The sequence below is a fragment of the Sparus aurata genome, chromosome 1 (assembly GCF_900880675.1).
Source record: "Sparus aurata chromosome 1, fSpaAur1.1, whole genome shotgun sequence".
In the NCBI taxonomy this organism is placed as follows: Eukaryota; Metazoa; Chordata; class Actinopteri; order Spariformes; family Sparidae; genus Sparus; species Sparus aurata.
In genome coordinates this window covers 515,662-529,298 of record NC_044187.1, presented here as the reverse complement: position 1 = coordinate 529,298, position 13,637 = coordinate 515,662, and the positions used below count along the sequence as shown (strand labels likewise).

The 13,637-nt window shown below is 51.3% G+C and overlaps 1 pseudogene; it reads left to right on the top strand.

Moving 5' to 3' along the window:
* Positions 1–348: 348 nt before the first annotated feature.
* Positions 349–13,463, top strand: LOC115583163 (calpain-2 catalytic subunit-like; annotated as a pseudogene).
* The last annotated feature ends 174 nt before the right edge of the window (positions 13,464–13,637 follow it).

The following is a 13,637-nucleotide window of genomic DNA, read 5'->3' as shown; positions in this document are numbered from 1 at the left end:
AGAGACAGACAGGTAGAGAGACAGGTAGTGTACCAGTGCTAAAGAATGAACTTTCTGTGAGTTTAGTCTGGAGCCAACATGAAACTCCCTTCCTGCTTCATGTTGAAAGGTTTCACACAACGACACCGGAACTCCGCCACACAGCCTTCACAATAAAGGCACGTGTGTTGCTGAGTGTCTCTGTTTCTGTTAGTTTAGTGACAGGCGGAAGTTTGGGACAGTAGGGGTGAATGTTAAATATCTACGGACTGCTGTCGATCACAAACAGCTGTTTATAGTTACGTGCTGACAATAACACTTTTATTATGAAGGCACCTACCGGAAGTCGCACCTGTGTGGCTGATTCTTTAATCCCAGCAGGGCGCCGCGCCCTTCCTGGCATCAGTCACCTGCAGCCTCAACACTCTCCGACTCCAACACTTTCCAGACTTTCCAGGACTTCCCAGAACCTCCAGACCCTCCAGGCTCCAGAACAATCAGCATGTCGGGCATCGCGGCCGCCGTTCAGCACCGCCGGGAGAAGAACCAGGGCATCGGCACCAACAGCCAGGCGGTGAAGTACCTGAACCAGGACTACGAGGCTCTGCGGCAGCGCTGCTTCGAGTCCGGCCGTCTGTTCCAGGACGAGTCGTTCCCGGCGCTGCCGTCCTCACTGGGCTTCAACGAACTGGGCCCGAACTCCTACAAGGTCCGGGGGGTGTCCTGGCAGAGACCGACGGTCAGTGAGATAAAAACATTCATTATTCTTATGAAGTTTGGTACAGACTCATCAACACACACCAGACTTCATTTAAAAAAAGTGCAATTTAAAGCTGAGCTCAACTTTTTATTAGTTCACTTCACTGACGTCATCAGTCTAAAAGGATTGGATTATTGATGATTGACTATTGGTCTCGCTCCATTGATGAGCTGATGATGCAGAAGTAACACCACACCAGACCTGATTTAAGAAAAAGTGATTTTAGTGCAGCAGATCGACACAGACTGAGTGAGGATCGAAACTTTCCTCTCATCAATAATCTGTCTGACCCGCTCACATGGAGACATAAGTAGCCGAAGTGAAGACGATCCGACGGCGTCACCAGAGAGGTCAGATTATCATTCCTTTACTCAGTTAATCATGTTTCCTGAGAGGGAGGAGTTAAAAATCATGACTTTGTATATGGAGTTCGGTTAAAGTGTGTGTAGCTTCCTGTAGAATAAACAGCCGCACCTGCTTAGCCTGAAACAAGTTTATCAGATCAGATCAATCAGATCAGATCAGATCAATCAGATCAGATCAGATCAGAAGAGCCCTCACAGGAACATGTTGCTGCAGGTCACAGATGACAGATGACAGACAGCCGTCGTCTCTTTGATGTCCTTCAGTGTGTTGGGTCACAGACAGTCGGACCTTCTCACTGGAGCTGTGGTTAAACGGGGCGGAGCCTGATGAGTGATTCATCAGAGGGTTTGGACTGGCAGCACAACTGAAGTGAAGTCATGGCGGGTCTTTAATTTTAATCTGGAAACGATTCATATCTCAGTTCAGAGTGAACGTTGAAGATGAGCCGTCTGTTTTATCAGAACCAGAACCAAACGGACCAAACAGGAAGTGTTCGTAATTTATTCAAAACATATTCAGAGTCATAAAACCTGCCGGACGCTCAGGTGTGCTCACGTGGCTCACTCACTCACACACAGGTGAACCGGTTCTTCTGGCTCCAGCAGCTGTTGACAGGCTGACTTTGTGTGATGACATCATCTTACTGACATATTAAACCTTCACACTGCTCCTTTAACAGGTGAGCCCTCCTGAACAGCTCACCTGTTCTCCTTGTTTAAACCCCGCCCACTCTCTCACCTTCACTCAGCCGGACAATCACAGCTTGGTAGCACCCCGTCACCTGATTAAAGGACTAGTACACAGTTTGTGTCAACGTCTCCTGTAAACAAAACACTAAATACAACAGGAAGTGAGGGGCGGCCATCTTGGAATCATGTGGTCCTTCCTGTTCTCCCTGTTTAGCATCTTCTGTTACTTTAAAGAGGATTCTGCTGTTTTTTACCCGGGCTCATGTTCACATGATTCTGGCTCACCAAAGGTTTCAGAACCGGTCCAGTCGATGTCCTGAGCTGCAGTCTGACCCTCTGTGACGTCACAGTCAGGACCCGGTCCTCCAGAGAGCTTTAGTCCAATAACCACGTCCTACAGCTCTCTGGAGGACCGGGTCCAGTGAGTCAGTTCTGGTCATCCTGCCTGGATCCAAACCCACCTCATTCACACTGACGATAACCTGCAGCATGTGTTTCTTGTTTCCTGTGCAGGAGTTGACCTCTGACCCCGAGTTCATCATCTCTGGAGCGTCCAGAACCGACATCTGTCAGGGGGCTCTGGGTGAGAACAACACCGACACCATGTATCTGTTTTCACAGGCCAGGCCGCTGAGGCCATGTTGGACCAGAACCACACGGCTGAGTCAAAACTTTCACTCTCAGTTTGTCCACAAAGTCTGATTGTCACTGTTGGATCTTCAGCACCGCACAGAACTGACTACACATGGGACACGTCACTTTGCTGTGTGGCCATTATGACACCAACACTCGCCGATGGAGGCGGAGTCAAACTGCTAAACAGTGCCGGGCCGCTCGGAGGTCGCTTCAGTGCCGGGTGTGGCCCACGAACCACCAGCTGAACTGTCGGGCTGACCCGTTTGATCACATACGCACCACTGACATGAGGCGTGTTGAACAGAATTAGTCTGTCGTCATGGATCAATATGTTACTGCTCAGTAAACTGTTGTAGTCCAGCCAATCAGAGCAGAGAGCTGAAGCTCATCTGATCTGTTGGTCTGTAGCAGCGCTGACGGTAACGCAGCACGGCTGACGGTGAACGCAGCAGTGCTGACGGTGAACACAGCAGCACTAACTGAACGCAGCACGGCTGACGGTGAACGCAGCGGCGCTGACGGTGAACGCAGCACGGCTGACGGTGAACGCAGCAGGCGACGGTGAACGCAGCAGTGCTGACGTGAACACGCAGCTAACGTGAACGCAGCACGGCTGACGGTGAACGCAGCGGCGCTGACGGTGAATGCAGCAGCGCTGACAGTAAACGCAGCACGGCTGACAGTGAACGCAGCAGTGCTGACAGTAAACGCAGCACGGCTGACGGTGAACGCAGAGGCGCTGACGGTGAACGCAGCGGCTGACACTGAACGCAGCACGGCTGACGGTGAACGCAGCAGTGCTGACAGTAAACGCAGCACGGCTGAATTATAGTAGCAGAAAGTCAGTCGTCTTGTAAACGCCGTCCGTGCAGCGTCATGAAGCTGGACTGATGATGATGCGGTTCTGATCTGTTACTGGAAGAAACTCTGCGTGTCCTCCAGCCTCAGATCAGTGTTATTGTGTGTGCAGCCCGTCGGACTGGAAGAACCGGTTCCTGTAATTGAACACAGTCACACAGACCTCCGCCTCAAAGAACCTCCTGAGTCACCAGCACGAGTTCAGACAGGTCCAGTTATTTCATACAGGAAGGGAGGAGACACTGAGAACAGTCGGAGCTGTGTGACTCCAGAACCTGAACAGGACCAATAACAGAACCAGTAACAGAACCTGAACGGGACCAATAACAGAACCTGAACAGGACCAGTTAAAGAACCTGAACAGGACCAATAACAGCACCAGTAACAGAACCTGAACTGGACCAATAACTGTGAATACAAACATACGTGATAGTGTAGTGTGTAGTGTTGTGTAGTGTGTATCTGCAGGCTCCACGCCCACAACATCCTCCAGCATGAAGGCGGAGCAGCCTGACAGATGATGCATTCAGTGCTGCTCGTTAAAATCAGTGCTCTGAGCTAAGCTAGCTGTTTCCCTCTCCTTCCAATGTTGATGCTAAGCTAGCTGTTTCTCTCTCTTTTCAATGTTGATGCTAAGCTAGCTGTTTCCCTCTCCTTCCAGTGCTGATGCTATGCTAGCTGTTTTCCTCTCCTTCCAATGTTGATGCTAAGCTAGCTGTTTCCCTCTCCTTCCAATGTTGATGCTAAGCTAGCTGTTTCCCTCTCCTTCCAGTGCTGATGCTATGCTAGCTGTTTCCCTCTCCTTCCAATGTTGATGCTAAGCTAGCTGTTTCCCTCTCCTTCCAATGTTGATGCTAAGCTAGCTGTTTCCCTCTCCTTCCAGTGCTGATGCTATGCTAGCTGTTTTCCTCTCTTTCCAATGTTGATGCTAAGCTAGCTGTTTCTCTCTCTTTTCAATGTTGATGCTAAGCTAGCTGTTTATCTCTCTTTTCAATGTTGATGCTAAGCTAGCTGTTTATCTCTCTTTTCAATGTTGATGCTAAGCTAGCTGTTTCCCTCTCCTTCCAATGTTGATGCTAAGCTAGCTGTTTCCCTCTCCTTCCAGTGCTGATGCTAAGCTAGCTGTTTCCCTCTCTGTCCATGCAGGTGACTGCTGGCTGCTTGCTGCCATCGCCTCTCTGACTCTGAACGAGGAGGTTCTGGCTCGAGTTGTCCCACATGGACAGAGCTTCAGGGACGGAGAGTACGCCGGCATCTTCCACTTCCAGGTACACGGGTAGAAATCTCTCTGTCTGTCTGTCTGTCTGTCTGTCTGTCTAACGGTCTCTCTGTCTGTAGTTCTGGCAGTTTGGTGAGTGGGTTGACGTGGTGATTGACGACCGTCTTCCGGCCAAAGATGGAGAGCTGCTGTTTGTCCACTCAGCGGAGGGGAGGGAGTTCTGGAGCGCTCTGCTGGAGAAAGCCTACGCCAAGTAAGAGACTGACACTCCAGATGTTATTGGACCAAGCGGTTCACACAGTGAAGGTGACAGGTGAGATCACTGTGATGTCATCGCAGGTTGAACGGAAGCTACGAGGCTCTGTCCGGAGGATCCACCACCGAGGGCTTCGAGGATTTCACCGGAGGAATCGCTGAGGTCCACGAGCTGAGTCGACCCAGTCCGCACCTGTTCCACATCATCCAGAAGGCTCAGAGCCGCGGCTCACTGATGGGCTGCTCCATAGACGTGAGCTGAGCGCCTGGAGGAACCACACAGGGTCCAACATGGCGCCATATGGGTCCAACATGGGGGCTCAGTTTTTAGTGACATCACTTCCTGTGTGGGCTCAGGTGATTTTGGTTCTGAATGTGTGATTATGTGGTTCTGTTGCAGATCACCAGCTCAGCCGACTCAGAGGCAGTCACCCGACAGAAGCTGGTGAAAGGCCACGCCTACTCTGTGACAGGTACAGCCCAGGTGAGAGGACACACCCCCTGCAGTGGGAGTGGCTAACTGCAGCATGTTTATGAAGCACCCATTGACTTGTATTAGTTCAAGGGTCGGAGCTGCCACATCCAAGATGGCGGCGACGTCGACGTATCGCAGCAGCGGGCCGACCCGCTCAGTGAGACGTCTGTGTGTATGTGTCTATGGAAGCACCTATCAAAGCTGACCTGAGGGGCGGGGCTTCAGCTGTCTGACGGCCACAGGTGTCAATCATTGTTCTGCTCTGCGTGTGATTGGCTGCAGGTGGAGTACCGTGGCAACATGGAGAAGCTGATCCGGATCAGGAACCCCTGGGTCAGGTGGAGTGGACCGGAGCCTGGAGTGATGAGTAGGTGACCCGCAGGTGTTGTAGCTGCTCCACCTGTCAGCTCCTCCTCTCTTAGTCCAGGTGTTCAGACTGTGAGGCGCCTCCCACCTGTGGAGGAGCAGGAGGAGGAGCAGAGACACAGATCCAGAGGAGGGGAAGCAGACGGGTGTAGCAGAGATACTCCTGCTCCTGCCCCTCCACTTCATCTTGCTCCTGTCTCTCCTCCTGCTGCTCCTCCTCCTGCTGCTCCTCCCCCTCCCCCTCCTCCTCCTCCTCCTCCTCCCCCCCCCCCTGCCTCCTCCTCCTCCTCCTCTACCCCACCTCCTCTCCACCACACCTCCTCTCCTGCTCTCCTCCTGCTCCTCCTCCTCCTCCTGCTCCTCCTCCTGCTCCTCCTCCTCCTCCTCTCCCCCACCTCCTCCTCCTGCTCCTCCTCCTGACTGTAGACTGACTGGTGTTTCCTCCACAGTTCGCAGCAGTGGCGTAACATCAGTGACGAGGACCGAGAGCGCTTGAGTCATCGCTCCGAGGACGGAGAGTTCTGGTAAAACCTCACCTCCTTTAACTCCCCCCGACCTCCCCCCGACCTCCACCCGACCTCCACCGACCTCCCCCCGACCTCCCCCCTACCTCCACCCTACCTCCCCCCGACCTCCCCCCTCGACCTCCACCTGACCTCCCCCCGACCTCCCCCCGACCTCCACCCGACCTCCCCCCGACCTCCACCCGACCTCCCCCCTACCTCCCCCCGACCTCCCCCGACCTTCACCCGACCTCCACCCGACCTCCACCTGACCTCCACCCGACCTTCACCCGACCTTCACCTGACCTCCACCCGACCTCCACCCGACCTCCACCCGACCTCCCCCCTACCTCCCCCCTACCTCCCCCCGACCTCCCCTCGACCTCCCCCGACCTCCCCCCGACCTCCACCCGACCTCCACCCGACCTCCCCCCTACCTCCCCCCTACCTCCACCCGACCTCCCCCCGACCTCCCCCCGACCTCCACCCGACCTCCCCCCGACCTCCCCCCGACCTCCACCCGACCTCCCCCCGACCTCCCCCCGACCTCCCCCCTACCTCCACCGACCTCCACCCGACCTCCCCCCGACCTCCCCCCTCCACCCTACCTCCCCCCGACCTCCCCCCGACCTCCCCCTGACCTCCACCTGACCTCCACCTGAACCTCCCCCGACCTCCACCTGACCTCCACCTGAGCTCCACCTGACCTCCACCCGACCTCCCCCCTGACCTCCCCCCTACTCCACCCCTACCTCCCCCCGACCCCCTCCCCCCGACCTCCCCCTGACCTCCAACCTGACCTCCACCTGACCTCCCCCCGACCTCCACCCTGACTCCCCCCTCAGGTGTTCTGTGTGAAGTGAAACCCTCGGCTCTGTCTTCTAGGATGTCTTCTCCGACTTCCTGCAGCATTACTCCCGACTGGAGATCTGTAACCTGACGCCGGACGCCCTGAGCGACGACTACCGTCACCAAGTGGGCTCTGTCCAAGTTCGATGCAGCTGGAGGAGAGGCTCCACCGCCGGATGGCTGCAGGAACTTTCCCCAGTGAGTGATCCCCGTCAGAACCGTATCAAGGCCCGACAGCCGGTTCTGTCAGAACAGGTTTCTACAGGCCGTCGACTGGAGGAGTCTCTCTTCTGATCCTATGTTTTCGAACCACAGACACGTTCTGGACCAACCCTCAGTTTGTGATCCGGCTGGACGAGGAGGATGACGACCCGGATGACGGAGAGAGGCCGGCTGCAGCTTCGTGGTGGGTCTGATCCAGAAGAACCGCAGACGCTTGAGGAAGACTGGAGAGGACATGCACACGGTGGGATTCGCCATCTACGAGGTGAGTCGTCTGTTTTCTCTGGATGTTTGTTCACATCGATCCAAAGAGCCGGTGTCGTCCGTGTTCAGGACGGTTGGTCCGGTTCTCAGCGATCTTCACGTCAGAGACTCTAAAACTGATCTCAAACCTGATGAATACGTCCAGTCTGTGACGAGTCTGAGACCAGTGTGGAGGTTTCGGATCCTCACTGAGCGAGACCCGTCCAGTACATCGCCTTGGACCGATGTTCAGGAGACGTCCTCACAAACGTCTCTGTTCTTCTGGACCTGTCTCAATCTTCTTCTCTTGTGTTTCAGGTTCCTGACGAGGTACGAGGACGACCCACGACCCACCGACCCACTCACATCCTGCTGCTCAGTTTGTTTCTCAACATTTCATTTGTTCTGCTGCGACACATTCAGCCTGACGTCCTCTCTGTCTCTCTGTCTGTCTCTCTGTCTGTCTCTCTGTCTGTCTCTCTGTCAGTACTGTGGTCAGAGGAACGTCCACCTGAACAGGAACTTCTTCCTGCGTCACGCCTCGGCCGCTCGCTCTGAAACCTTCATCAACCTGCGAGAAGTGTGCAGCCGCTTCTGTCTTCCTCCCGGAGAGTATCTGATCCTGCCGTCCACCTTCGAGCCCAACAAGAACGGAGACTTCTGCGTCCGAGTGTTCAGCGAGAAACAAGCCGACTTTCAGTGAGTTCATTCACAGTGACGTGTCCAACAGGAGACGTGAAGAAGCTGAAGTAATGTCAGATTGTAGAGAGACCAGTTTGATGACAGCAGCCTCTGGTGGAAGTTAGAGGAACTGCAGCATCCGTTGTTACTCCGCTAATGTGATGTCACATGATGTTTGAGTCCAGAACCAGCAGCATCATCAGCTGTTGTGATGTCACATGATGAACATTGTGTTTGTTCCTGCAGAGAGCTGGACGACCCCGTGGAGAGCCGAGTGGAGAAGGTGAGAGGACGTCTGTCTCCTCATCGTTAACTCTGCTCACCAATAACAAACCGTCCTGACAGAGCTGACCTCTGATTGGAAGGAGAGCTGGAGAGGAGATAACGTAGCTTATGAACATATTACAATGCGTCTTTATTTCATGTATGCTATGAAAATAAAAACAATGTAAGGTTAGGTCAGGTAACAGGAAAAGTAATTTAAAAATGAGAAATTATTAATGACACAACAATGTTCCCCCCAAAATACAATCCAACCAGCCAAAGTGCTGAACATTCAGAAGTTATAGACCAACACAGTGAAACATTAAGAAGGAGCCTGCAGGACACCTCACCAACATCACTGATGCTCGGCCCAGCAGCATCATGCTGGTCCAGCAGCTAAACCAGCACCAAACCAGCACTAACCAGCAGGGTTCTCCTCCTCTTCCTCCTCCTCTTCCTCCTCCTCTTCCTCCTCTTTCAGGGCTCAGATATTATCATCATTACAGTGAATGTAAACAACAAACATGGCCGTTGTTAGCATTAAGCAACTTTAAGTGGAGTTTCTTCCACATTCGTGTTCCATGAGCTCGCTAACAGCTTTAGCATGACGTCTGAAATCCCACACTAACATGCTGCTGAGTGCTAAAACAGTATGTGAGACTTTTTAGTATGTCTGAAACCTCAGTATGAACCCAGTAGTACATGAGGTGCAAACTATTTCCGGTAAATATTACAGTATGGACACTACGTCGGCAATATCCCACAATGCAATGCAGCGGTGACGACAACAACAACACAACAGACGACGGCGGACAGCGACCAATGCAGCTCTTGCTGCTAACAGTGCAGGTTAAAATCCATAACGTTAACGTTAGTTTTCCAGAAACGTGATGATTATCTGGCGACAAAGACGCCTGCAGTTCATATTTACTTTTGTGTGGCTTCTTATTGGATGCATATCAAGGATGTATTATTAGATTATTATTACTGGATGTATTAAAAGAGTAGTATTGCAGATTGCCAGTAGAGGTGAAGTTGGCACGGGTTACCACGGTTACGCGTCTCCAATCCAACCGGCTCTCAGGAAGTGCGTCACTTCTGCACTGAGCAGCGCGTCAGAGAAGATGCATACTGCTGAGCGATAGCACACATGCTGAGTATGTCGTGTATAGAATGGAATTTCAGATGCAACCCCACTGTGGAAGACTCAGCATTCAATGAGTGCACGTGCACGTGGTCACCGTGCACGTGCACTCATTGTAGCTTTTCAGTAGCTTTCATCAAACAAAATGTAAAGTGTGACGGGAAATAAATAGAAATATTTATTTATTTATTTATTTAAAAGAGATTAAAAGAAAGAAAAGATTTAAAAGGAAAGCTCCATGGGTTAGCATGTCCAAGCCAACTAGCATGTTAGCTGTTAGCGGCCCCGTTCATCTTCATGTGATGGATTTAACGTTAAACATTAAGTCTGAATTATTTTGTTCAATAAAAATAGAAAATCAGAAACTAAACATTTGACTGAATGAAGTTCAGCTGAGACGGAAATCATCATTACTGTGACGTCACTATGACGACATGACATCATCACACGTGGCTGTCAGTGACATGTGAATGGTTGACTTCCTGTTTCAGATTGAGATTGATGAGGAGGACGTGGACGATCGATTCAGAAGTCTGTTTGGTCAGCTGGCAGGAGGGGTGAGCTGCATCGTAACAGGAACAATTACAATAATAATACAAATAATAAGAACAATAAAGGTGTTTATTGGGTTGTAATCTGTGCTTGTGTCTGCAGGACTGTGAGATTTCAGCCTTTGAGTTGCAGAAGATTCTCAACAAAGTGGTGACCAAACGTAAGAGTCACGTGACCTGCAGACACTCAGCTGAGCTCCAGCTCACCTGTGAACTGTGTACTGACTGTTTGTCTCCACAGGATCTGACATCCAGACCAGCGGCTTCAGCCTCGCCACCTGTCGCAACATGGTCAACCTGCTGGACGTATCCTTCCACCACAGAGCGGGTCGGAGTCAATGAGTCATCTGTCAGCCCATTAATCAGTAACAACACGATGTTTGAAGGACTGCAGCTGGTTTAAACTCTGACATGTTTGTTAGAAATGATAAAATGATGTAAGTGTGAAGGTCCAATCCATCAGCGAACAGCTCCTGAACTTCTGCTGCAGAAAGACGGCTCTGGTAAACTGGGTCTGATGGAGTTTCAAAGTGCTGTGGAACCAAAATCGAGAAGTTCCTGGTGAGTCTCACAACCAGACGTCTGTTCAAGCCTCTGATTAACGGTCGGCTGCTCCCAGTTTCATGAGCAACGATCAATGTTACAGATAACGCCCGACGCCGGGTCCATTATCAGGCAGGAATGAGCCACATGGAGTCAGAACCATCTGACACATGATTAACTCCTCATCATAGACAACTGGAGGTTCTTCCACCTGCCAGAGAAACATAAAGGACCAGCAGTAACTCTCGACTCTGACTAACAGCTGAAACATCATTAAGGTCCATCAGGTTCTCGTGTGATGGAAACGTTGTTCACCGCTCCAGTAAATAGGACGGACCTCAGATACGACTTAGCAATGAGAGATAAACTACTTCACTCACCTGTTAGCCAAAGAGCTAATATTGTTGCTATCATGTGACCTGTTGTTGTTGTTGTTGTGGTAATGTTGTCATCTGTGCTGTGACAGAACATCTACCGGGAGAAGGACGTGGATAACTCGGGGACGATGAGCTCCACAGAGATGAGGACGGCTGTGGAGGAAGCTGGTAAAAAACAAACACACCTTCCACAATAAAAGCACTATGACACAATATTAATGAGGATGAGACCTCTGACCTCTGCTGGTGTGTGTGTGTGTGTGTGTGTGTGTGTGTGTGTGTGTGTGTGTGTGTGTGTGTGTGTGTGTGTGTGTGTTTTTCAGGGTTCAGTCTGAACAATGCCCTCCATCAGGTCCTCGTGGCTCGTTACAGCGAATCAGATCTCACCATTGACTTTGACAACTTTGTGGGCTGCTTGGTTCGTCTAGAGACCATGTTCAGTGAGTCCACACAGTCCTCATGCACCACACGGTCCCACCGGGGGGGGGTGATGGCGATGATGATGATGATGATTGTTTCCTCTCCACAGACACCTTCAACACTCTGGACAAAGACAACTCAGGAAACATCGAGCTCAACCTTCTGGAGGTATGAAGCTTCACACTGTCACTGAAGACAGACATGATGATGATGATGATGATGATGATGATGATGATGGTGATGATGATGATGATGATGATGATGATGATGGTGACTGTAGATACACATGGAGATGAAGATTAAAAAGAGTTCAGCTTGTTAAGTTACTGAGAAGACAGTGAGGAAACAACAGTGTTGATGTCAGAGTCTGTTCTGTACAGAGACGTCTGCTGGAGTTAGCATGCTAACAGTTAGCATGCTAACTCCAGCAGACGTCTAGCTTTAGCTGGAGAGTGAAGGTCAATGAGATCACATAGGAAGTGACAAGACTTATAAACCTTAGGGTTAGGGCAGCATGTTGCAGCAGCATGTCGAGAAGACAGCGAGCAGAGAGAACAGTGAGCAGCAGCTAGCAGCGAGCAGAGAGCAGCAGTTAGCAGCAGTTTGCAGCGAGCAGAGAGAACAGTGAGCAGCAGCTAGCAGCGAGCAGAGAGCAGCAGTTAGCAGTAAGTGGAGAGAACAGTGAGCAGCAGTTAGAAGCGGGCAGAGAGAACAGTGAGCAGCAGTTAGCAGCGAGCAAAGAACAGTGAGCAGCAGTTAGCAGAGAGCAGCAGTGAGCAGCAGTTAACAGTGAGCAGAGAGAACAGTGAGCAGCAGTTAGCAGTGAGCAGAGAGCAGCAGTTAACAGAGCAGCAGAGAGCAGCAGTTAACAGTGAGCAGAGAGAACAGTGACCAGCAGTTAGCAGCGAGCAGAGAGAACAGTGAGCAGCAGTTAGCAGCAGTTAACAGTGAGCAGAGAGAACAGTGAGCAGCAGTTAGCAGCGAGCAGAGAGCAGCAGTTAACAGAGCAGCAGAGAGCAGCAGTTAACAGTGAGCAGAGAACAGTGACCAGCAGTTAGCAGCGAGCAGAGAGAACAGTGAGCAGCAGTTAACAGTGAGCAGAGAGAACAGTGAGCAGCAGTTAGCAGCGAGCAAAGAACAGTGAGCAGCAGTTAGCAGAGAGCAGCAGTGAGCAGCAGTTAACAGTGAGCAGAGAGAACAGTGAGCAGCAGTTAGCAGAGAGCAGCAGTGAGCAGCAGTTAACAGTGAGCAGAGAGAACAGTGAGCAGCAGTTAGCAGTGAGCAGAGAGCAGCAGTTAACAGAGCAGCAGAGAGCAGCAGTTAACAGTGAGCAGAGAGAACAGTGACCAGCAGTTAGCAGCGAGCAGAGAGAACAGTGAGCAGCAGTTAGCAGCAGTTAACAGTGAGCAGAGAGAACAGTGAGCAGCAGTTAGCAGTGAGCAGAGAGCAGCAGTTAACAGAGCAGCAGAGAGCAGCAGTTAACAGTGAGCAGAGAACAGTGACCAGCAGTTAGCAGCGAGCAGAGAGAACAGTGAGCAGTGAGTAGCAGTTAGCAGTAAGCAGAGAACAGAGAGCAGCAGTTAGCAGTAAGCAGAGAGAACAGTGAGCAGCAGTTAGCAGCGAGCAGAGAGCAGCAGTGAGCAGCAGTTAGCAGCAGTTAACAGTGAGCAGAGAGAACAGTGAGCAGCAGTTAGCAGCGAGCAGAGAGAACAGTGAGCAGCAGTAAGTAGCAGTTAGCGGGTTCAGCTGTTGTTTTGTTCTACAGACAGCTTGTTCACATGAACCAACACAGAACAAACCTGCACTTTGTATCAGACTGATTTCACATCAGTGTGTTTCTCCTGCAGTGGCTGAACGTGTCTCTGCTCTGAAGAACCAGGACCACCGGATCCTGTTCCTGGTCCAGGACCTGGTCCAGATCACAGCAGAAAAAATGTCCTACTTTTGGCGAATGGAGTTTGGTTGTTGTTGTAATCATGAGTATGAAACAGAGAGGAAGCTGTACTGATTGATCACTTTATTGATCAGATACAATGTGTTCATCAATAAAGACAATAATCAGACTCAGTGTGGCTGTTTTTAGTTCTTCACACTCACACCTGACTCTTGTCCAATGAGAGGAGTCTGAGTGCAGATGTGGGCGGGGCTTACTGTCACCTCAGTGTGACATCATGGGACAGGAAGTTGCATCAACGCACTGGGTTTATTTAAGGTTCACCTGTTCAAAGAGACCCGAC